General features: G+C 47.1%; 1 long non-coding RNA gene and 2 pseudogenes across 2 annotated transcripts in view; 2 read left to right on the top strand and 1 right to left on the bottom strand.

Annotated features, from left to right (window-relative positions):
* LOC148522641 (uncharacterized) overlaps positions 1-19,429 on the top strand; it is a 72,705-nt gene extending 53,276 nt beyond the window's left edge. Inside the window, exon 3 of the long non-coding RNA XR_015878530.1 lies at positions 19,278-19,429. This is a non-coding gene — a long non-coding RNA (uncharacterized LOC148522641). The remainder of the gene's footprint in view (positions 1-19,277) is intronic.
* The window catches only part of LOC148522640 (uncharacterized), an 808,266-nt pseudogene extending 788,092 nt beyond the window's left edge, over positions 1-20,174 (top strand).
* The window catches only part of LOC148522636 (uncharacterized), a 764,886-nt pseudogene that overhangs the window by 223,575 nt on the left and 513,542 nt on the right, over positions 1-27,769 (bottom strand). The gene's annotated exons all lie outside the window — the stretch shown is intronic.

Raw genomic sequence — 27,769 nt, 5'->3', positions numbered from 1 at the left:
TATCTTCCACAAAAACTTACAATATTCTATCTTAAATAAAGTCGTGGATCTTGAAGGCAGATATCTCATTTTAGATGTAGGGATATGGGGAAATAAATACACCCTAGTAAATATTTATGCTCCAAATATAAATCCCCACGATTTCCTTGGAAAAATAACACAACTATTAGCACAGCGAACAACATTCCAAATTATTTTAGCTGGAGACTTTAACGCGGTAGAAAATAATTCACTAGATAAACAACCCACTCCACTGTCTAGATCTCAAACAATCTGGCAACAATTCCAGAATCTCTCCACAACCCTCCAGCTCACCCATATATGGAGACTTTTTAATGTATCCGGAAAGATGTTCAGCTGACTCTTCCTGCAAACCTACCACCCACCAGGTGGTGCCCATGCTGCCTTTCACTTCCTTTGCTGAAGTTCACTTCTCTCTTTCCCGTCTACTTGCTCCTGCATGGGGTGCCAGGGATAGCCTCAGGCTATCAGCCTGGGGTGCCCTGAGGATGGGGACCCCTTTATTGGGTGGGTACCCAACTCCCCAGTGATCCCCAGCCTGGGCTGATTAGCAGTCAGGGTGATGCTGCGGTTGGGGGGCCCGGTGAAAGGGCTCCCCTGGCTGTGGCATCACCCCCCTGCTAGACAGTGCTGGTTCTTGGAAATACAGGGGGAGCCCTATGCATTTTTTCCCCCTGTATTTCCAGAACCAGGACTGGCTCAGAGCCCTGTGCTGGTTGCGCTAAATACGGGGAACACCTACATCATTTGTCCCCCGCATTTTGGCAGCCAGGACAGGTTCTCAAAAGCCTGGTGATTGTTGTGCTTAATACGGGGAACCCCTATGTCATTTGTCCCCTGTATTTAACACAACAAGTGCTGGGGCTCCATAGCCTGCGGCTGGTTGTATTATGGGGGGTGGGGCCACACCATTTTTTTTTAACTAAACACAGAAGCCGGTATCATGGATCTACCAGATATGAGCCTGCATTCTGTGTGCTGCTACCTCCCCCAGGTCCTAGAACCTGCACCACCGCTATGCGCACTGCCACCCACATCGCCACCGCTAAAGCCTGCTACTGTCCCCGGGTTCTAGCAGCAGCTGACGCCCGCTACCCGCCCCCGTGCCTTTCTGCTGGCTCCCAATTGCAGCTAACACCAGTTTCTTCCCCTAGATCTGGCCCCCGCTAATGATGGCCATCTTGGTGCACCCAAGTGAAGCCATTATGACTACACCTGCTGGAAGCTCCTACTGCGGCTGAGCAACAAGTTGAAAACGCCTATCTTTATAATGGCGCATTCTTGAGGTAATAGTTTAAAAACTGTAACTTTCTAATTTACCTGAACCCCAAAAGCACGTACCCTGGCACAATAGCTACCTAATAAAACAAACCCCAAGTCGAAATTCCACCCCTATCCTGAGTTATGCCTTCCCAAAAATCCCCCATAGACTTCAGCAGAAATGGGTTCCTAACTCAGAATGTCAGAAAAAAGTGACAGTTGGAGTTTTAGATTACTCCCATGACCTCGTTTGTTTTGTTTTTGCCCTGAAATATGGCATGCAGCACCGAGCGACAATTCTAGCCGCCACTACCAAATTTCAACTTGGTACCTCCTGTAACTTTTGAGGTGTAGCCCCTTGAACACCCTGCCCCCCCTCCGGAATTCTCTATGGAGAAATACGTTTTTTTAGATGCAGCCTTAATATAAGGTCACAACTGTGCCCTTATATTATATACAGTCAGGTGTATAAATATTGGGACATTGACAGAATTTTCAGATTTTGGCCTCTATTCACCACCACAATGGCTTTGAAATGAAACAAACAAGATGTGCTTTAACTGCAGACTTTCAGATTTAATTTGGGGGTAATTACATCCAAATCAGGTGAACGGTGTAGGAATTACAACGGTTTCTATATGTGCCTCCCACTTTTTAAGGGGCCAAAAGTAATGGGACTATCAACTCAAAAGCTATTTCATGGACAGGTGTGGGCTATTCCCTCATTATTTCATTATCAATTAAGCAGGTAAAAGGTCTGGAATTGATTCTAGGTGTGACATTTGCATTTGGAATCAGTTGCTGTCGACTCTCAATATGAGATCCAAAGAGCTGTCACTATCAGTGAAGCAAGCCATCATTAGGCTGAAAAATCAAAACAAACCCATCAGAGAGATAGCAAAAACATTAGGTGTGGCCAAATCAACTGTTTGGAACATTCTTAAAAAGAAAGAACGCACCAGAGAGCTCAGCAACACCAAAAGACCTGGAAGACCACGGAAAACAACTGTGGTGGATGACAGAAGAATTATTTCCCTGGTGAAGAAAAACCCCATCACAACAGTTGGCCAAATCAAGAACACTCTCCAGGAGGTAATTGTATATGTGTCAAAGTCAACAATCAAGAGAAGACTTCACAAGAGTGAATAAAGAGGGTTCACAACAAGATGTAAACCATTGGTGAGCCTCAAAAACAGGAAGACCAGATTAGAGTTTGACAAACAACATCTAAAAAAGCCATTACAGTTCTGGAACAATATCCTGTGGACAGATGAGACAAAGATGAACTTGTACCAGAGTGAAGGGAAGAGAAGAGTATGGAGAAGGAAAGGAACTGCTCATGATCCAAAACATACCACCTCATCAGTGAAGCATGGTGGTGGTAGTGTCATGGCGTGGGCATGTATGGCTGCCAATGGAACTGGTTCCCTTGTATTTATTGATGATGTGACTGCTGACAAAAGCAGCAGAATGAATTCTGAAGTGTTTCTGGCAATATTATATGCTCATATTCAGTCAAATGCTTCAGAACTCATTGGACTGCGCTACACAGTGCAGATGGACAATGACCCGAAGCATACTGCAAAAGTAACCAAATAGTTTTTTAAGGCTAAAAAGTGGAATGTTAAGCAATGGCCAAGTCAATCCCCTGACCTGGATCCGATTGAGCATGCATTTCACTTGATGAAGACAAAACTGAAGGGAAAATGCCCCAAGAACAAGCAGGAACTTAAGACATTTGCAGTAGAGGCCTGGCAGAGCATCACCAGGGATGAAACCCAGCGTCTGGTGATGTCTATGCATTCCAGACTTCAGGCTGTAATTGCCTGCAAAGGATTTGCATCAAAGTATTAAAAAGTGAAAGTTTAATTTAGGATTGTTTAGTTTGTCCCATTAATTTTGGCCCCTTAAAAACTGGGAGGCACATATAGAAACCGTTGTAATTCCTACACCGTTCACCTGATTTGGATGTAATTACCCTCAAATTAAATCTGAAAGTCTGCAGTTAAAGCATATCTTGTTTGTTTCATTTCAAAGCCATTGTGGTGGTGAATAGAGGCCAAAGTATGAAAAGTCTGTCAATGTCCCAATATTTATGCACCTCTGTGTGTGTATATATATATATATTTTTTTATTATTTTTTTTTTGAAGGCATGGTATACTATGAGGGGTGTAGCTTGCTTGTTCCACTGGGCACTAGCAGGGCTGGGGGAGGGAGAGGACTGGAGGACCGCAGGCTGATCCTTGCAGTGTGGGGGTGCCGTCGGGCTGCTGCTCGCAGCAGGGATGGGGGAGGGAGCCTGACAGCGCCAAGTAATGTGTTCTTTATTTTCCCGGCAGGTTGCTCTGACATTTGCAGCTGCCGGGTGTGGGGAGTCCCACTGGGCTTCTGCAAGCAGCAGGGCAGGGGGAGAGAGATTATGATAGCGCCGAAAGCGCGCTGTTAGGGTTTGGGAGCTGCTGGTGCTGGCCTTTAGGAGGGCTGGGGTAGGGAGAGGATGCACACGGGGACTATTGAAAAGTGCGGAGGTACCAGGAAGTCCCTCCTAGCTAGGCAGCTGCTAGAAGATCATCTTCCAGCAACCGCCCACTGAGCTTTTCTGACTGGTCGTATCTGATACGACCATGTCAGGCAAGTGGTTAAATAAATAAAAAAATCCCTGGGGACCTGGAGAGAAAAACAGCCTAACCCACCTTTCTAGGTGATCTTAATTGGAGGATCACATATCGCCAGCCTTGTGAGATACCATGTGCTATTCCTCAAACTATTATGTATTTGTTTTCTTGTGGTAAGTGGAAGTGTATATAAGTATGTTTCCCATAATGAAAAGAAACGTTCCACTCTTTGTTCTTTTTATATCATGGTCTCTACCCAATCCATTTTGAAAATAAAATATAATTTTGTCATAAACAGAGACCATTGTGGAGGTGAGCTATCTAACCAACCCTGCAATATGGTTTTCCTGCCTGCCGCACTCATAATCAACAGCAATCTCTTATTATCTGAGGTCATACGTTGTTCTGGGTCAAACACCCCTAGTATTGCCCACTCAGGAGTAATAGGGACATAGGACCTCATTCAGAGTTGGTCGATGCGGCCGCACGGTCGTAGAGGCAAGGGGCCGGATATGCAAATGAAGCGGTCACAAGTTGCGGTCCTAAGATGAGATCGTTAGCTGAACGACCGAGGGTAAGAAGCGGCCGTAAGACTAAAGCACGCCCCCTTCTCGTTCACAACATACGTCATCTCCTGGGATATAAGGATTAATCGCGAGCATCGGGAACCATCGGAGCTGGTCGTAGAGCTTAAGGTTGACCATACCCTCTCTTAAGCACTACGATCAAGTCAGTGTAAAAACCTCCCATGTCACGTGTGCCATGAAACTACTTTGTTAATTATGCACTCCCATTAAACGCCGTTTGCATAATTATGCACGCCTGCGTTTGGATCTCCACTCCCCCGTTTTCAAGCACCTTCCCCTGTTACCACCCACAAACGGTTCAATCTGTCACTGAAACTAACGACCTGGCTGTGTTCAAGGAGAGAGAAATTTCTGATCGTAACAGCTAGTTTGCGCACACGCATTGCGAACTTAACGCATGCGCAGTTTAGCGAACATCGGTGGCGTACGACCGTGCGGCCGCAACGACCGACTATGAATGAGGTCCATAGACTCTGATCAGTGGTGTAACTAGGGTATTTAGAGCCCAGGGCAAATGTAAAAATGGAGAGCCCCCTATGTGCGCGCGCCTTCGGCCAAAAAATTGCCATGGTCACCTAAAAATGGGGCGTGTCAACATGACAACCCTTTATCATCACATTACTTTCCATATGCACCTTAACCCCAGTAGTGCCCCTTATACAGTACCCCAGTATGCAATGTCCCCAGTTGTGGTCCCTCTTATGCAGTCCCATAGTAGTGCCCCTTATACAGTATCCCCAGTAGTGGTCCCCCTTATGCAGCCCCTCATTAGTTCCCCTTATTCAGTGCCTCCAGTAGTGGTCTCCCTTATGCAAGCCCCCAGCAGTGATCCCCCCTATCCAGTGCCCCTTATACAGTGCCCCCTGTAGTGGTCCTCCCTATTTAGTGCCCCGAGTAGTGGTCCCCTAGTAGTAAGCCCCTTATATAGTGCCCTCAGCTGTAGCTGTAGCCCCCCCCAGTAGAGGTTCCCCCTCCTGATGCAGTGCCCCCAGTAGTAGCTCCCCCCAGTAATAGTGTCCCCCGTAGTAGCTCCCCCACAGTAATGGTGCCACCAGTAGTAGTAGCTACGCCCAGTAATAGTGTCCCTGGTAGTAGCAGCCCCCTCAGTAATAGTGTCCCCAGTAGTAGTAGCCCCCCCAGTAATAGTGTCCCCAGTAGTAGCAGCCCCCCCAGTAATAGTGTCCCCAGTAGTAGCAGCCCCCCCAAGTGAGTGTCCCCAGTAGTAGTAACCCCCCCAAGTGATAGTGCCCCCAGTAGTAGTAGCCCCCCAAGTGATAGTGTCCCCAGTAGTAGTAGCCCCCCCCAAGTGATAGTGTCCCCAGTAGTAGCTCCCCCACAGTAATGGTGCCACCAGTAGTAGTAGCTACCCCCAGTAATAGTGTCCCTGGTAGTAGCAGCCCCCTCAGTAATAGTGTCCCCAGTAGTAGTAGCCCCCCCAGTAATAGTGTCCCCAGTAGTAGCAGCCCCCAGTAATAGTGTCCCCAGTAGTAGCAGCCCCCCCGAGTGAGTGTCCCCAGTAGTAGTAACCCCCCCAAGTGATAGTGCCCTCAGTAGTAGTAGCCCCCCCAAGTGATAGTGTCCCCAGTAGTAGCAGCCCCCCCCAAGTGATAGTGTCCCCAGTAGTAGTAGCCCCCCCCAGTAATAGTGTCCCCAGTAGTAGTAGCCCCCCGCCCAGTAATAGTGTCCCCAGTAGTAGCAGCTCCCCAGTAATAGTGTCCCCAGTAGTAGCAGCCCCCCCAGTAATAGTGTCCCCAGTAGTAGCACCCCCCCCAGTAATAGTGTCCCCAGTAGTAGCAGCCCCTCCCAGTAATGGTGTCCCCGGTAGTAGCAGCCCCCCAAGTGATAGTGTCCCCAGTAGTAGCAGCCCCCCAGTAATAGTGTCCCCAGTAGTAGCAGCCACCCAAAGTGATAGTGTCCCCAGTAGTAGTAGCCCCCCCAAGTGATAGTGTCCCCAGTAGTAGTAGCCACCCCCAGTAAGTGTCCCCAGTAGTAGCACCCCCCCAGTAATAGTGTCCCCAGTAGTAGCAGCCCCCCCAGTAATAGTGTCCCCAGTAGTAGCAGCCCCCCCAGTAATAGTGTCCCCAGTAGTAGCAGCCCCCCCAAGTGAGTGTCCCCAGTAGTAGCAGCCCCCCAAGTGATAGTGTCCCCAGTAGTAGCAGTCCCCCCAGTAATAGTTTCCCCATTAGTAGTAGCCCCCCCAAGTGATAGTGTCCCCAGTGGTAGTAGCCCCTCCCAGTAATAGTGTCCCCAGTAGTAGCAGCCCCTCCCAGTAATGGTGTTCTTAGTAGTAGCAGCCCCCCCAAGTGATTGTGTCCCCAGTAGTAGCAGCCCCACCAGTAATAATGTCCCCAGTAGTAGTAGCCCTCCCAAGTGATAGTGTCCCCAGTAGTAGTAGCCCCCCCAAGTGATAGTGTCCCCAGTAGTAGTAGCCCCTCCCAGTAATAGTGTCCCCAGTAATAGCAGTCCCTCCCAGTAATGGTGTTCTTAGTAGTAGCAGCCCCCCCAAGTGATTGTGTCCCCAGTAGTAGCAGCCCCACCAGTAATAGTGTCCCCAGTAGTAGCAGCCCCCCCAGGTGATAGTGTCCCCTGTAGTAGCAGCCCCCTCAGTAATAGTGTCCCCAGTAGTAGTAGCAGCCCCCCCAAATGATAGTGTCCCCAGTAGTAGTAGCAGCCCCCCAAGTGATAGTGTCCTCAGTAGTAGTAGCCCCCCCAAGTGATAGTGTCCCCAGCTGTAGTAGCCCCTCCCAGTAATAGTGTCCCCAGTAGTAGTAGCCCCCCCCCCATAGTGCAGACACAAAGTTACAAAAAAATTAATAAAAAAAATACACTTACCTGAATCCACGCTCCTGCTCAGGCCACCGCTCCGGCTGCCGCACATCAGTCCTCCCAGGCTGGCACACTATGCATTATGGGAGAGACATCATAACCTCATGACATCTCTACCATTACCCACTGCAGGAGCCAGACGGAAACCCGGCTCTTGCAGTGGGTGCGCAGCAGTCAATGAGAGTCGTGTGGCATTGTGTGTTAGCACAGTCTGAGCCTGCCTGCCACCCTCCTCCTGGTGCTATTGGGCAAGGGCTCAGGGAGAGGGAAGGGGCTCAGCTGTGCAGCACAGGACCAGCGCTGGAAGCCTAGCGCCAGTCCTGTGTAAATGTGTAGCGCCGACCACACTGTGGTCGATGCTACACTGGCTAACTAGGGCAGGCCGGTACCGTGGCCGGCAGTGCCCCCCCGTGCCGCCGGTCCCATGGTGCCCAGGGCACGTACTCCACTCGCCCTGCCCTAATTACGCCACTGGCCCTAATTCAGAGCCGGACGCTCTGAAAGAGTGCCCGTTCTGAATCAGGGTGTTTTTTTTTTTGTGTGCGGCCTTCTGGCCACTCGCATAGCTGTGGGTGACCACCCACAGCTATTGCGAGCGGCCAGGTTGATGGTCGCGATGGTCAAGACCATCGCGACCATCGGGCTTGCGACGAGACCCTTGTGGTAGGGTCTCGTGGCCGCAAGTCCCAGAGAGCTTTCGGCTCTAATAGAGCCAAAAGCTCTCCCACTGGTGATGTCAGTGGGGCCGCCCCCAAATGGCAGGCGTTTGCATGGGAACGACTCCGTTTGGCCAGCCACCCCCCTGCCCGCCTCCCAAACGGGGCGAGCTGTCAATCACCATCGACAGCTCGCCCCCTTTGGTGCGAGACCCGTAGCGATGGAGCGTCCGTTGCTAGCCGGGTCTCGCGCACAGGCACGCTGGAGCCGGCTCCGGCATGCGCATGCGCGGTGGGCAAACATCGACCCGCTTGCAAGCGCATAGCGCTAGCGAGCAGGTCTGAATCAGGCCCATAGTTTACGAATTTTGTCTCTGCATACGGTATCTATGGATCTGATGCCAAAAATTTTTTACTATTGGGCACGCCCAGAGACAGTGAAAGTTATCTGCCTCTCCTTGTTGCCATCGTGGACATAGATGATTATTAGATGAGCCCATTTTGAAGCGTCTAATTGGGGATAAATAAACATAGTGATAGATATTTATAAAGAGTTCAGTATACCTACTGGCTGACAAAGTTTTTCTAGAAAACTCCAAAGCCTTCTCTAACCTAGAAATCGTCAGATTTGGAAAATGATCTAGCCATTTTGCCATACCTCCAGAAATTGCGGAGTGGTCCACTATATCTCTTAAGAAAGTATAATGGATTGATATAGCTCTACGTTGTGGTACCTGATATGACAGAAAAGTGTCCAATGTGTTGCCCCAATCCTTATCAGAGAAATGCTGTAAAACATGCGCGATAATAGCGCATTTGCAGAAATGCCAATGGATAAGGGTTTATCAATGGAAAATTATTTTAGACCTCCGTATATGTAAGAACACGCTTTTCCTCCATTGAAACCAAAGATTTAATATTTGTTATACCTGCAAAACGCCGTAGTGTAAAAGTGTAAAAGGGTGATCAGCCATGCCATCAAGTAAACTGGGGTTACGGATCAATGGGAGATAAAGAGTATGATATGCATTTAATCCAGCCTTATGTCTTAAGATATGCCATATCTTTCAAGTTGTCCACAGTAGCGGATTTGATTTATTGATCTCAGATATTTCTTGATCATGTTGATGAAGAAAACTAATTAAATCACATTCTGTTATAAAACTTTGTTCTACTGGAACATTAGTATATATGGAGGATTTAAGCAGCCAGTCTCGCAAATGTCGCAAAAGTGTCGCCTGGTTATATGTAATTATATCTGGAAAGTTTATGCCTCCATTATTTCGAGGTTGACAAAGTTTTCGTATGGCTATTCTAGCTCTGCCTCCCCTCCAAATAAACTGACGAATCAGCTTATTAATTTTAAGTTGATCAGCTTTTGTTAAAAGAACAGGGAGAGATTGCAAGGGATACATTAAACTGGGGATGGCCACCAACTTTAACAACTTAGCCCTTCCCAAAAATGACAAAGGAAGACGTTCCCATCCCTTAATATCCGCACTCAATATATTATTACTGGGTTATCCACTGGTCTGGGCTTCACGGGTTTCAACACTCAACCTCAACAGCCACAACAGCAACAGAATGTTCTCAGTGGTGGCCTCTTCAGCCAACCTGTGCAGAACACTAACCAGTCAAACCAACTGATCAACACAGCAAGTGCGCTTTCTGCGCCAACATTGCTCGGAGATAAAAGAGATGCCATCTTGGCGAAATGGAACCAACTTCAGGCATTTTGGGGAACAGGGAAAGGATATTTCAGTAATAACATTGGTCCTGTGGAGTTCACACAGGAGAACCTTTTTTGTATGTTTAAGGTAAAAAAAATAAAAACTTACATATTTTGTGGGGTTTTTTGTTTATTTTTAGCTGTGTTAACAACTAGTGATAAAATGCAAAATAACCTTTGGCAGAATGGTAACTCAATCCAGTTTTATATTTGTGCATAGTTAACATAATTTATATCACTATAGAGATTGAAAATATTTCGTGGTAATAAAACTCCAAAGTATGATATGTATTTTTAGCCAATTGTAAGGAGTATTGAGAGGCCCATCTAGGAGGTCTATCAGAGCCTTTAAGTAACATAATGTGTAGGCCAGACACTAGACCGAAATGTTCCAATTCACTTAACAGAAGGGGTAGAGATTGTCCAGGATTACCAACATAGAGAAGAATATCGTCTGCAAATGCAGATATTTTAACTCCTGTCTACCTACTGAGATGCCCTTTAATTCCTTTCAGATCTGAAGGGTTCTAAGGAGGGGATCCAGTGCCAGGTCGAATAATAACGGCAAAAGGAGACAACCCTGATGAATGCCCCTTTCTAAATAAAAATGAGGACCTACTACTCCATTAACCAGTAATGAGGATGAAGGGTTTAAATAAAAATAATGTATAAGCTCAACAAAACTGGTCTCAAAGGCTCTTCCCTTCAGCACTTTAAACAAGTATGGCCATAGGACCATATCAAAAGCTCTCTGAAAATCCAAGCTTAAAAGTATATTTTCACCACCCGACGAACCCACTGACACTACCACTGCTGCTATTGCTGTCCTTATGGCCATTACTGCGTGTCGCCCTTGTATAAACCCGTTTGATGTTCTGTCACTATGTGCCGTAGAATTGTTTGGAGTCGTAACGCCATAATGTTAGCCAGGAGCTTAAAGTCCACGTTTAGGAGACTAATAGGTCTATAAGAGGACATCAAATTTGGGACCTTGTCAGGTTTTGTCAGCAGAATTGTATGTGCCTCGTTGAAGGTCTCATATGGTGTGCTATTGTCGTGTATTGTCTTATATAATTCCATTAATGTTGGGGTTATATGGGTTTGTAATATTCGATAGTATTCGCCGGAAAATCCATCTGGCCCAGGGGATTTGCCTGTAGGGAGCAATGTTAATTTCATCCATGGTAATACTGCCTGCTAACGCCTCCCTTTGATTCACTGTTAGGTAATACTTAATCGGTGAGTAGGGCTATTTGAAGTGTGTTATCAATAGGTGATGAACAAAATAATTCTTCAAAATGAGTTTGAAATTGATTAACAATTTCTCTACAGTCAGTAATTATTCCCCCTGTAACAGGGTTTTTTAGTGTAGTAATTGTGTGGTGTTGTCTATAAGGTTTAGATAAGGATGCTAAAAGCTCTCCTGCCTTGTTTTCCCAATGAGAATATTTGTTTTTAGTGTATTCCATAGAGTGCTTTGCCTGTGCTAGCAGATATGTTTCTAACAACTGCCTGGCTCGTTTGTACATAGTCCTTTTTTCTGGTGAGGGATCAGTAGTGTATAGTTGGAAGGTATCCTGAACCACATCTTTTAAGACCTTGTATTCTGCCTTAGCCTCTCTACCTTTGCGGGACACATAGCTAATAATATGGCCCCTCATTACAGCCTTAGAGGCACTCCAAAAAAGAACAGGGTCATCCCAAGAAGACAGATTGTTGTCTACAAAGTTTGTCCAGTGGTGTATAAGGTATGATTTGAAATCATCAGATTGAGCAAGGTAATGTGGAAAATGCCAAACATGATCTATGTGTTTCATGTGTGCATGAGTGAGAGCCAGTAAGACAGGAGCATGGTCTGAAATAATTATGTCATGAATATCCACCCCCTGAACCCCAGACATTAAACCATCTGAGATCAATATTTTGTCGATTCTTCAAAGAAATCCATGTACCATGGATAGAAATGTATGTGTTTTATCAGTGGGGTTCAATAATCATCACGGGTCTGACACATTTAAATTGTGCCTAAATACAGTAAGCATATGATTTTTTTGACATCTAAGGCCTCAGTGTCACTGGGGATATGTCAAGTAAGGGATCTTCCACCATGTTGAAGTCCTCTCCCACTATGAGTGGATCTGTAAGTCTATTTTGAAGGATATGGCCTAAATCTTGGATGTAAAGGTGTGTGTTAATATTTGGGGCATATACGTTCACCAGATTACATGTGGCTTGATATCATTTGACGTCTAGAATTATATACCTTCCATCCGGGTTGACCGTTTGGGAAAGTATAGATACTGGCAGCAGCGTCGTAGCTAGACAGCAGTGCGCCCTGTGCAGCACTGCCGTCCCTCTCACTCCCTCTCCGCCCCCTCCTCCCCCCCCTGAGCTCTTACCCTAACTTCTGAGGGGAGGAGGGAGGGGGGGATCTTCCGCCGATTTCCACTGTCCGGCGCGCACCACTGCCGGAGGTCTCTATCTGCAGACCTCCGGCACAGAGAAGTGTGTGTGGCCGGTGCTGCTGGAGGATGGCGCCCGGTGCACATGACCCCTCAGCCCCCCCCAGTTGCGGCCCTGCTGGCAGATCCCTTTGAAAAAGTATGGCTACCCCTCTTGTCTTATTTCTATAAGTAGCTTTATAACAGGAGCCCAGCCAGTTAGCTTTCAAAGTATGTTCTTCTGATGCCGACCAATGGGTCTCTTGCAAAAATATAACATCCGGGTTAAAACGTTTAAAGGGGAGTGAGGACCCTTTTCATCTTAATAGGAGTATTTAAACTAGGGGTGTGCACCGGCCACTTTTCGTGTTTTGTGTTTTGGTTTTGGATCTGGATCTTTCTTCGTGTTTTGGATCTGGATTGGTTTTGCCAAAACCACCCTTCCGTGTTTTGGGTTCTGGGTTTTGTGTTTTGGATCTGTATTTTTTTGAAAAAAATCATAAAAACAGCTAAAATCACAGAATTTGTAGGTTTTTCTGCTCCTATGCTATTATTAACCTCAATAACCTTAATTTCCACTCATTTCCAGTCTATTCTGAACACCTCACACCTCACAATAGTGCTTTTATGTCCAAAAGGTTGCACCGAGGTAGCTGGATGACTATGCTAAGCGACACGAGTGGGCGGGACAAACACGTGACCCATCTAGGCGTGATACTGCAGTGGCAGACAGGATGGCAGTTTGAAAAACTAGGCCCCAAACTGTACATAATGCAAAGAAAAAAAAGAAGTGCAAGATGGAATTGTCCTTGGGCCCTCCCACCCACCCTTATGTTGTATAAACAGGACATGCACACTTTAACAAACCAATCATTTCAGTGCCAGGGTCTGCCACACAACTGTGGCTGAAATGATTGGTTCGTTTGGGCCCCCACAAAACAAGCTGGCAATTACTGTGTCCCTGCACAAACTGGCTCTACGGAAGCAAGATGTCATCCTCATCCTCCTCATCCACCGATTCCTCACCCTCTTCAGTGTGTACATCCTCATCCTCACAAAGTATTAACTCGTCCCCACTTGAATCCACCACCACAGGTCCCTCTGTACGTTCTGGAGGCCTGTCTCCCTGGAAGAGCTGATAATTCATTTTGATGAACATCATCTTCTCCACATTCTGTAGAAGCAACCTCCTACGCCTTTCGCTGACAAGGTTCCCTGCTGCACTAAACACTCTTTCGGAGTACACACTGGAGGGGGGGCAACTCAGGTAAAATAGAGCCAGTTTGTACAGGGGCCTCCAAATTGCCTCTTTTTCCTGCCAGTACAGGTATGGACTGTCTGACATGCCTACTTGGATGCTGTCACCGATGTAATCCTCCACCATTCTGTCAATGGTGACAGTATCATATGCAGTGACAGTAGACATGTCAGAAATTGTTGCCAGGTCCTTCAGTCCGGACCAGATGTCCAAACTTGGTCCTGCCTGCCCTGCATCACCACCAGCGGGTTGCTTAGGATACCTAAGTTTTTTCCTGGCAGCCCCAGTTGCGGGAGAAAATGAAGAAGGAGCTGTTGACGTGTCACGTTCCGCTTCAGCTGACAGTGTGTTCACCAGCAGGTCTTTGCACCTCTGCAGGCTTGTGTCGGCCGGAAAGAGAGACACAACATAGGCTTTAAACCTAGGATCGAGCACGGTGGCCAAAATGTAGTGGTCTGATTTCAACAGATTGACCACCCTGGAATCCTGGCAAAGCGAATGAAGGGCTTCATCCACAAGTCCCACATGCCGAGCGGAATCGCTCCGTCTTAGCTCCTCCTTCACTTTCTCCAGCTGCTTCTGCAAAAGCCTGATGAGGGGAATGACCTGACTCAAGCTGGCAGTGTCTGAACTGACTTCACGTGTGGCAAGTTCGAAGGGCTGGAGAACCTTGCACAACACGGAAATCATTCTCCACTGCGCTTGAATCAGGTGCATACCCCCTCCTTTGCCTATGTCATAGGTGGATGTATAGGCTTGAATGGCCTTTTGCTGCTCCTCCATCCTCTGAAGCATATAGAGGGTTGAGTTCCACCGCGTCACAACCTCTTGCTTCAGGTGATGGCGGGGCAGGTTCAAGAGTGTTTGCTGGCACTCCAGTCATCGGCACGCAGTCGCTGAATGGCGAAAGTGGCCTGAAATTTTTCGGGCCACCCAAAGCATCTCCTGCACGCCCCTGTCGCTTTTCAGAAAATTCTGCACCACCAAGTTTATTGTGTGAGCAAAACATGGGACGTGCTGGAATTTGCCCAGATGTAATGCCCGCACAATATTGGTGGCATTGTCAGATATCATAAATCCCCAGGAGAGTCTAAGTGGGGCAAGCCACTGGGCGATGATTTCCCTCAGTTTCTCTAAGAGGTTGTTGGCGGTGTGCCTCTTACTGAAACTGGTGATACACAGCGTAGCCTGCCTTGGAACGAGCTGGCGTTTCTGAGATGCTGCGACTGGTGACGCTGCTGCTGTTGCTGCGTAAGGTGATACATCTACCCAGTGGGCTGTCACAGTCATATAGTCCTTAGTCTGCCCTGTTCCACTTGTCCACATGTCCGTGGTTAAGTGGACATTGGGTACAACGGCATTTTTCAGGACACTGAGGACACTTTTTCTGACGTTTCTGTACAGTCTCGGTATCGCCTGCCTAGTGAAGTGGAATCTAGACGGGATTTGGAACCGGGGACACACTACCTCCATCAATTGTCTAAATCCCACTGCACCAATGGCGGATACCGGACGCACGTCTAACACCAACATAGCAGTCAAGGCCTCAGTTATACGTTTTGCTTCAGGATGACTGCTGTCGTACTTCATCCTCCTCGCTAAGGACTGTTGGAGGGTCAATTGTTTAGTAAAAGTAGTGGTGTTCCTACTTCCTCTCTGGGATGATGAACGACTCCCAGCAGCAGCAACAGCAGCAGCGGCAGCAGGAGGCGTAGCAATGCAGGATCCTCCGGAGGAATCCGGGATAGGAGAGTCAGTCATGCCAGTGACAGGGCCTGCAGGACTACTTCCGATCCTGACTAAGGAGGAAATTGACGAGGAGGGAGTTGACGGTGTGGTTTGCAGGCGCTTGGATACAACAGGACAAAGGGATTTAGGTGTCCCTGGACTGCTTACGGTCTTAGCCAAAGTTTCTGAACTTGACAGTAACTTATTATGAACGCGCTGCAGGTGCCGTATAAGGGAGGATGTTCCTAGGTGGTTAACGTCCCTACCCCTACTTATTCCACCTTTACATAAGATACATATGGCAAGACAGTTGTTGTCCGGATTTGGATAGAAATATTGCCAGACCAAAGAGGTGGAATGTTTGGTCTTCTGCCCAGGCATGACCGTGATGGGCTTTTTCATCCCACGGACAACAACTGTCTCCCCCGGAGCCTGATTTAAACAAACCACATCACCATCAGAATCCTCCTCGCCAACTTCCTCCTCAGCGCCAGCTACACCAGTATCCTCATCCTGTTGTACTTCAACAGTGACATCTTCAATTTGCATATCAGCAAGTGGACTGTGGGTGCTCCTTTCAGCACTTGCAGGGGGCGTGCAAATGGTGGAAAGAGCCACCTCTTCCCGTCCAGTGCTGGGAAGGTCAGGCATCGCAACCACCACCACACTTGGACTCTCCTTGGGGATTTGTGATATCTTCTTAGAAAGCACAGTTCTTCGCTGTGCTTTTGCCAGCTTAACTCTTTTGATTTTTTTAGTGGGAGGAGGGCTTCCATCGTCATGTGAAGCTGAACCACTAGTCATGAACATACTAGGGATCGACCTTAGCCGTTCCTTGCCACTCCGTGTCGTAAATGGCATATTGGCAAGTTTACGTTTCTCTTCAGCTGATTTAAATGTTTTTTTCAAGGTCATTTTCCTGAACTTTGTCATTTGGGATTGTATGTGCCCTCTATTATGACATTGGGCATCGGCCTTGGTAGACGACGTTGATGGCATGTTATCGTCTATGTCATGACTAGTGGCAGCAGCTTCAGCACTAGGAGGAAGTGGTTCTTGATCTTTCTCTATTTTATTTTTATCGGAGAAAGTTTGGTCCTCCATTTATGTTATATCGATTTGATATATACGTGCGGCTAAACACAGAAAATATTTCGTTATTTTTGCTGGAGAGTAGTGCACTTTGTGGGTTACACCAGCCATTAAGAAATGAGCCAGCCGGCACTTTACTTATGGGACACAGGCGCACGCTTGGCGCTGCTCCTTTGTTGATGCACGTGCGGCTACTGCGCACACAATTCACAAACACAGAAAATAATTTTTTTTTGGTTTGGACTGGAGTGTACTTTGGGGGTTACAGCACCCTTTAACGGTCAAGCCAGCCGGCCCTTTACTTATGATGACACAGGCGCACGCTTGGCACTACTTTGTTGATGCACATGCGGCTACTGCGCACACAATTCACAAACACAGAAAATAATTTTTTTTTTGGTTTGGACTGGAGTGTACTTTGGGGGTTACAGCACCCTTTAACGGTCAAGCCAGCCGGCCCTTTACTTATGACACAGGCGCACGCTTGGCACTACTTTGTTGATGCACGTGCGGCTACTGCGCACACAATTCACAAACACAGAAAATAATTTTTTTTTTGGTTTGGACTGGAGTGCACTCTGGGGGTTACAGCACCCTTTAACGGTCAAGCCAGCCGGCCCTTTACTTATGACACAGGCGCACGCTTGGCACTACTTTGTTGATGCACGTGCGGCTACTGCGCACACAATTCACAAACACAGAAAATAATTTTTTTTTTGGTTTGGACTGGAGTGTACTTTGGGGGTTACAGCACCCTTTAACGGTCAAGCCAGCCGGCCCTTTACTTATGACACAGGCGCACGCTTGGCACTACTTTGTTGATGCTCGTGCGGCTACTGCGCACACAATTCACAAACACAGAAAATTTATAATTTTTTTAGTACTTGGGGGGAGCACCCCTGATGGACAGAGCACCCCCTGGACAACACTACAGCACCCCTTTAGGACTGGGACACTGCTTAGGACTTTGGAGTGGACACAGCCCCTATGGAGAACTGACTGCACAGCACAGTCCAGCCAGCCCCTATGGACTTTGAAGTAGTGGACACAGCCCCTATTAACAACAGCAGTACAGCACAACACAGCCAGCCCCTATGGACTTTGAAGTAGTGGACAACAGCAGCACTACACTACACTACACAGCCCAGCCAGCCCTAACTCCCACCCTCCCTCTTCACTGTCCACAGCCGAGTGAGAAAATGGCGCCGACGCGGGTACCTTATATAGGATCCAAAACCCGCGAGACTCGAAAGGCGGGATGATGACGTTTTGCCTCGATTTCAGATCCGAGTCAGGCGGGAAAAGTCGAGCCTGACTCGGATCGGACTCGGATCGGGGGGGCTCGGGGGGGTTCGGATTTCAGAAATCCTAACCCGCTCACCCCTTATTTAAACCACCCACATTCCAAGAAACGTATTGCAAAGGTCTGGGGAAAGTGAGGTTACCGTTTCATTTAATAGTGCCGGCATGGCTACTCACCCATCAGATACAGGCAGAGATGTGGCATATTCCCATCTCGCATAAAGTGGCCATCTCTCTCTTCCCAGGCTCCAAGACATTACAATCAATATACATCAATAAAACACAAGCCTTGAAAGATATGATTAAATCTCTCTCTTATTCTTTGTACCCAGTGTTGAAGAGCAGCCATATTTTTATTTTTACATATTTTTTTTTACGCAGCAGCACAGACGGGTTTCACTGACCCATCCCAGCTCTGTGTCAATGACACAGATGCATGTAGCATGGATCACCCTGGTCCGTGCTACATGCATCTGTATTGTGTACGATGTGACAAACAGCATACGATGTGTATCACATTATACATGATAGGTTGAAATCTTACCTTTTTTCCATAAGATCTACGATGCAGATTTACAACGGCGGGGACGTGCATCGTCATCGTACAAATACCGCACATGATTTACAAGATCGGTCATTACGATTAATCAAAATCGGCCATATCGTGCAAAAAATTGCACCGTGTATGGGCTGCTTAAGTCACAAACAGTTTCTGTCTCCTATTATAAACATGATGAATAAGGTTAGACAAATTTAAAAACTTTCCACATCCAAACATATTACTGATTTGGTCATGATTTGAGATGCAATTTAAATGCCATTTGATTTCAATATGTGTCCTTGTTAAAGGTTTGAGGTGTAGTCCGATAGTGCAGAGTGTCAATTCAGTGTTTTTAATTGTGTTTGAGGTACGATTTGAGTTTTAGTAAATATTTAATTTGAAATATATAATCTGCACATTCTGAGGTGGTATGAGGATTATACTATTTGCATCAGTGCTCGAAGTGGGAATTTAGAGGTGGGGGTATGGAGAATGAATCTCTCTCCCCCCCTTGGGCCCCTGCTTCCATATCACCACATTGTACATCTCACCCCCCCCACTTCTCCCTGCCTGCTCCCCTCTCTCACACCCTGCCCTTCTCACTGATTTCCTCAATTTCACCCCTGGTGGCCGTGAGCCCTGTGATTGGCTGGCAGCCGCAAGCCCTGTGATTGGCTGGCGGCTGCGAGACTTGCAATTGGCTGGCAGCCAGTGTGTGCTGACTATAACCGGGACCGGATGCTTTGTCCCGGCTACATGCCAGCATCTCCGCTGCCACCGATCGAGATGTGTCCCCTGCGGGACACATCTCTACACATTTCCACCACTGTTCCAGCGCTGGGATGCCATACTGCATCCCAGCACTAGTGCATTCTTTTCTGTGGCTAAAATGAAGTGGGGCTGGGAAGTGGCGGTATGTCATACCGCCGTATACCGCCCCACTTCGACCACTGATTTGCATAGTAACATTAATAGACCATATGTAATATATAAATATCGGTATCTGCTAAAGGAAGGTAGAGGTCTCTGTGCTGCACAAAATACTGGAAATGGGGATATAGCAGTTTGACAACATAAACAAATATAAAAACAATGGTCAGTGGTTTAGTGATATTTGTTATTTTATATACATATACATAATCTTCATATACAATATAACATCTCTATCATAAAAGTAGAATTACACCAGTAACCTTTATGCTTTTCCAACTTTCTTACAGGACAAATGATCAGGATTCCCACTAATAATAATATAAGAAGTTGTGGAAAGGGACATTGTCCGCTGACCAAGCCAACTACAGACGTCATTTCTTCTTACACCTCTGGAGTATTCACACACATTATTCTCATTTTCTGGATAGGAGAAATCTTTTACAGCTAATTCGTTTATCATGTAATAAATGATGAGTCTCATAGGAGAGAAACCACATCTGTGCTCTGAGTGTGATAAAAGATTTACATATAAATCAGAACTTCTCAGCCATCAGAGAAGTCACACAGGAGAGAAACCATTTACATGTTCTGAATGCAGCAAGTGTTTTTCTCATAAATCACATCTTGTTATACATCAGAGGAGTCACACAGGAGAGAAACCATTTACATGTTCTGAATGCAGCAAGTGTTTTTCTCATAAATCACATCTTGTTATACATCAGAGGAGTCACACAGGAGAGAAACCATTTACATGTTCTGAATGCAGCAAGTGTTTTTCTCATAAATCACATCTTGTTATACATCAGAGGAGTCACACAGGAGAGAAACCATTTACATGTTCCGAATGCAGCAAGTGTTTTTCCGAAAAGCCAAGTCTTGTTCTACATCAGAGGATTCACACAGGAGAGAAACCATTTGCATGTACTGAATGCAGCAAATGTTTTTCTCATAAATCACATCTTGTTACACATCAGAGGATTCACACAGGAGAGAAGCCATATAAATGTTCTAAATGCAGCAAGCATTTTTCATACAAGCCATGTCTTGATCTACATCAGAGGATTCACACAGGAGAGAAACCATTTCCATGTTCTGAATGCAGCAAGAGATTTACTAGAAAGAGAAAACTTATTAATCACATGAGGAGCCACTATAAGGGCCTGAATGTATCATGTGTTTCATAACTAAGTTAATGTGTATCACCACAGAATGCATTCCAGGGAGGCAATTTTTATTTTCTAAATGTAACATGGTTTATCAGTCTTGATACAGACAGGAGAAGTCTTAAAAAATGGCTTGGGGGCAATTTCCCCTGGGACGGTCTCTCTGTTAGTAACTAGAGCTGTAGTATAACAGACAATGGTGATGGTGCTGCCATTAGTGATCTGTGTAATATATAGATGCTCTGCTCATGCAGGTGCTGGGACTAGTAGAAGAAAGAGATTTCTATCCAGCAGAGTCCCAGCAGCTCCTCTCAGTACTGGGATTCCTTCTATGACAGGCAGAGCTATGAGTACTGGATATTACTACAGGGACCCTGCCCATGTCCTGTATCACCCTACAGGTCTCCTCTCTGGTATCTCTTATACTTCCTTATTCTTTCCCTCATAACTTTCTATTACTGCCTTATCTCAAACTTTTTGAATACTATGTATTACAGTTAGGGGTGAGCGGGTTCGGATTTCTGAAATCCGAACCCCCCCGAGCCCCCCCGATCCGAGTCCGATCCGAGTCAGGCTCGACTTTTCCCGCCTGACTCGGATCTGAAATCGAGGCAAAACGTCATCATCCCGCCTTCCGAGTCTCGCGGGTTTTGGATCCTATATAAGGTACCCGCGTCGGCGCCATTTTCTCACTCGGCTGTGGACAGTGAAGAGGGAGGGTGGGAGTTAGGGCTGTGTAGTGTAGTGTAGTGTAGTGCTGCTGTTGTCCACTACTTCAAAGTCCATAGGGGCTGGCTGTGTTGTGCTGCTGTTGTTAATAGGGGCTGTGTCCACTACTTCAAAGTCCATAGGGGCTGGCTGGACTGTGTTGTGCAGTCAGTTCTCCATAGGGGCTGTGTCCACTCCAAAGTCCTGTGCAGTGTCCCAGTCCTAAAGGAGTGCTGTAGTGTTGTCCAGGGGGTGCTCTGTCCATCAGGGGTGCTCCCCCCAAGTGCTAAAAAAATAATATATTTTCTGTGTTTGTGAATTGTGTGCGCAGTAGCCGCACGTGCATCAACAAAGTAGTGCCAAGCGTGCGCCTGTGTCATAAGTAAAGGGCCGGCTGGCTTGACCGTTAAAGGGTGCTGTAACCCCCGAAAGTACACTCCAGTCCAAACCAAAAAAAAATTATTTTCTGTGTTTGTGAATTGTGTGCGCAGTAGCCGCACGTGCATCAACAAAGTAGTGCCAAGCGTGCGCCTGTGTCATAAGTAAAGGGCCGGCTGGCTTGACTGTTAAGGGTGCTGTAACCCCCGAAAGTACACTCCAGTCCAAACCAAAAAAAAAATTATTTTCTGTGTTTGTGAATTGTGTGCGCAGTAGCCGCACGTGCATCAACAAAGTAGTGCCAAGCGTGCGCCTGTGTCATAAGTAAAGGGCCGGCTGGCTTGACCGTTAAGGGTGCTGTAACCCCCGAAAGTACACTCCAGTCCAAACCAAAAAAAAAATTATTTTCTGTGTTTGTGAATTGTGTGCGCAGTAGCCGCACGTGCATCAACAAAGTAGTGCCAAGCGTGCACCTGTGTCATAAGTAAAGGGCCGGCTGGCTTGACCGTTAAGGGTGCTGTAACCCCCGAAAGTACACTCCAGTCCAAACCAAAAAAAAAATTATTTTCTGTGTTTGTGAATTGTGTGCGCAGTAGCCGCACGTGCATCAACAAAGTAGTGCCAAGCGTGCGCCTGTGTCATAAATAAAGGGCCGGCTGGCTGGACCGTTAAAGGGTGCTGTAACCCCCGAAAGTACACTCCAGTCCAAACCAAAAAAAAATTATTTTCTGTGTTTGTGAATTGTGTGCGCAGTAGCCGCACGTGCATCAACAAAGTAGTGCCAAGCGTGCGCCTGTGTCATAAGTAAAGGGCCGGCTGGCTTGACCGTTAAGGGTGCTGTAACCCCCGAAAGTACACTCCAGTCCAAACCAAAAAAAAAATTATTTTCTGTGTTTGTGAATTGTGTGCGCAGTAGCCGCACGTGCATCAACAAAGTAGTGCCAAGCGTGCGCCTGTGTCATAAGTAAAGGGCCGGCTGGCTTGACCATTAAAGGGTGCTGTAACCCCCAAAGTACACTCCAGTCCAAACCAAAAAAAAAATTATTTTCTGTGTTTGTGAATTGTGTGCGCAGTAGCCGCACGTGCATCAACAAAGTAGTGCCAAGCGTGCGCCTGTGTCATAAGTAAAGGGCCGGCTGGCTTGACCGTTAAAGGGTGCTGTAACCCCCGAAAGTACACTCCAGTCCAAACCAAAAAAAAATTATTTTCTGTGTTTGTGAATTGTGTGCGCAGTAGCCGCACGTGCATCAACAAAGTAGTGCCAAGCGTGCGCCTGTGTCATAAGTAAAGGGCCGGCTGGCTTGACCGTTAAAGGGTGCTGTAACCCCCGAAAGTACACTCCAGTCCAAACCAAAAAAAAATTATTTTCTGTGTTTGTGAATTGTGTGCGCAGTAGCCGCACGTGCATCAACAAAGTAGTGCCAAGCGTGCGCCTGTGTCATAAGTAAAGGGCCGGCTGGCTTGACCGTTAAAGGGTGCTGTAACCCCCGAAAGTACACTCCAGTCCAAACCCAAAAAAAATTATTTTCTGTGTTTGTGAATTGTGTGCGCAGTAGCCGCACGTGCATCAACAAAGTAGTGCCAAGCGTGCGCCTGTGTCATAAGTAAAGGGCCGGCTGGCTTGACCGTTAAAGGGTGCTGTAACCCCCTAAGTACACTCCAGTCCAAACCAAAAAAAAAATTATTTTCTGTGTTTGTGAATTGTGTGCGCAGTAGCCGCACGTGCATCAACAAAGTAGTGCCAAGCGTGCGCCTGTGTCATAAGTAAAGGGCCGGCTGGCTTGACCGTTAAAGGGTGCTGTAACCCCCGAAAGTACACTCCAGTCCAAACCAAAAAAAAATTATTTTCTGTGTTTGTGAATTGTGTGCGCAGTAGCCGCACGTGCATCAACAAAGTAGTGCCAAGCGTGCGCCTGTGTCATAAGTAAAGGGCCGGCTGGCTTGACCGTTAAAGGGTGCTGTAACCCCCGAAAGTACACTCCAGTCCAAACCCAAAAAAAATTATTTTCTGTGTTTGTGAATTGTGTGCGCAGTAGCCGCACGTGCATCAACAAAGTAGTGCCAAGCGTGCGCCCGTGTCATAAGTAAAGGGCCGGCTGGCTTGACCGTTAAAGGGTGCTGTAACCCCCGAAAGTACACTCCAGTCCAAACCAAAAAAAAATTATTTTCTGTGTTTGTGAATTGTGTGCGCAGTAGCCGCACGTGCATCAACAAAGTAGTGCCAAGCGTGCGCCTGTGTCATAAGTAAAGGGCCGGCTGGCTTGACCGTTAAAGGGTGCTGTAACCCCCGAAAGTACACTCCAGTCCAAACCAAAAAAAAATTATTTTCTGTGTTTGTGAATTGTGTGCGCAGTAGCCGCACGTGCATCAACAAAGTAGTGCCAAGCGTGCGCCTGTGTCATAAGTAAAGGGCCGGCTGGCTTGACCGTTAAGGGTGCTGTAACCCCCGAAAGTACACTCCAGTCCAAACCAAAAAAAAATTATTTTCTGTGTTTGTGAATTGTGTGCGCAGTAGCCGCACGTGCATCAACAAAGTAGTGCCAAGAGTGCGCCTGTGTCATAAGTAAAGGGCCGGCTGGCTTGACCGTTAAAGGGTGCTGTAACCCACAAAGTACACTCCAGTCCAAACCAAAAAAAAAATTATTTTCTGTGTTTAGCCGCACGTATATATCAAATCGATATAACATAAATGGAGGACCAAACTTTCTCCGATAAAAATAAAATAGAGAAAGATCAAGAACCACTTCCTCCTAGTGCTGAAGCTGCTGCCACTAGTCATGACATAGACGATAACATGCCATCAACGTCGTCTGCCAAGGCCGATGCCCAATGTCATAGTAGAGGGCACATACAATCCCAAATGGCAAAGTTCAGGAAAATGACCTTGAAAAAGACATTTAAATCAGCTGAAGAGAAACGTAAACTTGCCAATATGCCATTTACGACACGGAGTGGCAAGGAACGGCTAAGGTCGATCCCTAGTATGTTCATGACTAGTGGTTCAGCTTCACATGACGATGGAAGCCCTCCTCCCACTAAAAAAATCAAAAGAGTTAAGCTGGCAAAAGCACAGCGAAGAACTGTGCTTTCTAAGAAGATATCACAAATCCCCAAGGAGAGTCCAAGTGTGGTGGTGGTTGCGATGCCTGACCTTCCCAGCACTGGACGGGAAGAGGTGGCTCTTTCCACCATTTGCACGCCCCCTGCAAGTGCTGAAAGGAGCACCCACAGTCCACTTGCTGATATGCAAATTGAAGATGTCACTGTTGAAGTACAACAGGATGAGGATACTGGTGTAGCTGGCGCTGAGGAGGAAGTTGGCGAGGAGGATTCTGATGGTGATGTGGTTTGTTTAAATCAGGCTCCGGGGGAGACAGTTGTTGTCCGTGGGATGAAAAAGCCCATCACGGTCATGCCTGGGCAGAAGACCAAACATTCCACCTCTTTGGTCTGGCAATATTTCTATCCAAATCCGGACAACAACTGTCTTGCCATATGTACCATATGTAAAGGTGAAATAAGTAGGGGTAGGGACGTCAACCAACTAGGAACATCCTCCCTTATACGGCACCTGCAGCGCGTTCATAAAAAGTTACTGTCAAGTTCAGAAACTTTGGCTAAGACCGTAAGCAGTCCAGGGACACCTAAATCCCGTTGTCCTGTTGTATCCAAGCGCCTGCAAACCACACCATCAACTCCCTCCTCGTCAATTTCCTCCTTAGTCAGGATCGGAAGTAGTCCTGCAGGCCATGTCACTGGCATGACTGACTCTCCTATCCGGGATTCCTCTGTAGGATCCTGCATTGCTACGCCTACTGCTGCCGCTGCTGCTGTTGCTGCTGCTGGGAGTCGTTCATCATCCCAGAGAGGAAGTAGGAACACCACTACTTTTACTAAACAATTGACCCTCCAACAGTCCTTAGCGAGGAGGATGAAGTACGACAGCAGTCATCCTGAAGCAAAACGTATAACTGAGGCCTTGACTGCTATGTTGGTGTTAGACGTGCGTCCGGTATCCGCCATTAGTGCAGTGGGATTTAGACAATTGATGGAGGTAGTGTGTCCCCGGTTCCAAATCCCGTCTAGATTCCACTTCACTAGGCAGGCGATACCGAGACTGTACAGAAACGTCAGAAAAAGTGTCCTCAGTGTCCTGAAAAATGCCGTTGTACACAATGTCCACTTAACCACGGACATGTGGACAAGTGGAACAGGGCAGACTAAGGACTATATGACTGTGACAGCCCACTGGGTAGATGTATCACCTTACGCAGCAACAGCAGCAGCGTCACCAGTAGCAGCATCTCAGAAACGCCAGCTCGTTACAAGGCAGGCTACGCTGTGTATCACCGGTTTCAGTAAGAGGCACACCGCCGACAACCTCTTAGAGAAACTGAGGGAAATCATCGCCCAGTGGCTTACCCCACTTAGACTCTCCTGGGGATTTGTGATATCTGACAACGCCACCAATATTGTGCGGGCATTACATCTGGGCAAATTCCAGCACGTCCCATGTTTTGCTCACACAATAAACTTGGTGGTGCAGAATTTTCTGAAAAGCGACAGGGGCGTGCAGGAGACGCTTTGGGTGGCCCGAAAAATTTCTGGCCACTTTCGCCATTCAGCGACTGCGTGCCGAAGACTGGAGCGCCAGCAAACACTCTTGAACCTGCCCCGCCATCACCTGAAGCAAGAGGTTGTGACGCGGTGGAACTCAACCCTCTATATGCTTCAGAGGATGGAGGAGCAGCAAAAGGCCATACAAGCCTATACATCCACCTATGACATAGGCAAAGGAGGGGGTATGCACCTGACTCAAGCGCAGTGGAGAATGATTTCCGTGTTGTGCAAGGTTCTCCAGCCCTTCGAACTTGCCACACGTGAAGTCAGTTCAGACACAGCCAGCTTGAGTCAGGTCATTCCCCTCATCAGGCTTTTGCAGAAGCAGCTGGAGAAAGTGAAGGAGGAGCTAAGACGGAGCGATTCCGCTCGGCATGTGGGACTTGTGGATGAAGCCCTTCATTCGCTTTGCCAGGATTCCAGGGTGGTCAATCTGTTGAAATCAGACCACTACATTTTGGCCACCGTGCTCGATCCTAGGTTTAAAGCCTATGTGGTGTCTCTCTTTCCGGCCGACACAAGCCTGCAGAGGTGCAAAGACCTGCTGGTGAACACACTGTCAGCTGAAGCGGAACGTGACACGTCAACGGCTCCTTCTTCATTTTCTCCCGCAACTGGGGCTGCCAGGAAAAAACTTAGGTATCCTAAGCAACCCGCTGGCGGTGATGCAGGGCAGGCAGGACCAAGTTTGGACATCTGGTCTGGACTGAAGGACCTGGCAACAATTTCTGACATGTCTACTGTCACTGCATATGATACTGTCACCATTGACAGAATGGTGGAGGATTACATCGGTGACAGCATCCAAGTAGGCATGTCAGACAGTCCATACCTGTACTGGCAGGAAAAAGAGGCAATTTGGAGGCCCCTGTACAAGCTGGCTCTATTTTACCTGAGTTGCCCCCCCTCCAGTGTGTACTCCGAAAGAGTGTTTAGTGCAGCCGGGAACCTTGTCAGCGAAAGGCGTAGGAGGTTGCTTCCACAGAATGTGGAGAAGATGATGTTCATCAAAATGAATTATCAGCTCTTCCAGGGAGACCAGCCTCCAGAAGGTACAGAGGGACCTGTGGTGGTGGATTCAAGTGGGGACGAGTTAATACTTTGTGAGGATGAGGATGTACACACTGAAGAGGGTGAGGAATCGGTGGATGAGGAGGATGAGGATGACATCTTGCCTCCGTAGAGCCAGTTTGTGCAGGGACACATTAATTTCCAGCTTGTTTTGTGGGGGCCCAAACGAACCAATCATTTCAGCCACAGTTGTGTGGCAGACCCTGGCGCTGAAATGATTGATTTGTTAAAGTGTGCATGTCCTGTTTATACAACATAAGGGTGGGTGGGAGGGCCCAAGGACAATTCCATCTTGCACTTCTTTTTTTTCTTTGCATTATGTACAGTTTGGGGCCTAGTTTTTCTAACTGCCATCCTGTCTGCCACTGCAGTGTCACTCCTAGATGGGTCACGTGTTTGTGCCGCCCACTCGTGTCGCTTAGCATAGTCATCCAGCTACCTCGGTGCAACCTTTTGGACATGAAAACACTATTGTGAGGTGTGAGGTGTTCAGAATAGACTGGAAATGAGTGGAAATTAAGGTTATTGAGGTTAATAATAGCATAGGAGCAGAGAAACCAACAAATTCTGTGATTTTAGCTGTTTTTATGCTTTTTAAAAAAAAAATACAGATCCAAAACACAAAACCCAGAACCCAAAACACGGAAGGGTGGTTTTGGCAAAACCAATCCAGATCCAAAACACGAAGAAAGATCCAGATCCAAAACCAAAACACAAAACACGAAAAGTGGCCGGTGCACACCCCTAATTACAGTATATTGAAATTGGTGCACCTAAGACACTGGTCACCTGTATCCCATAGCAACCAATCAATATAACACTTATAACAATAGCTGATA

The sequence above is a fragment of the Taudactylus pleione genome, unplaced genomic scaffold (assembly GCF_031769625.1).
Source record: "Taudactylus pleione unplaced genomic scaffold, aTauple2 ptg000145l, whole genome shotgun sequence".
In the NCBI taxonomy this organism is placed as follows: Eukaryota; Metazoa; Chordata; class Amphibia; order Anura; family Myobatrachidae; genus Taudactylus; species Taudactylus pleione.
This window is presented reverse-complemented; position numbering and strand designations above follow the sequence as displayed.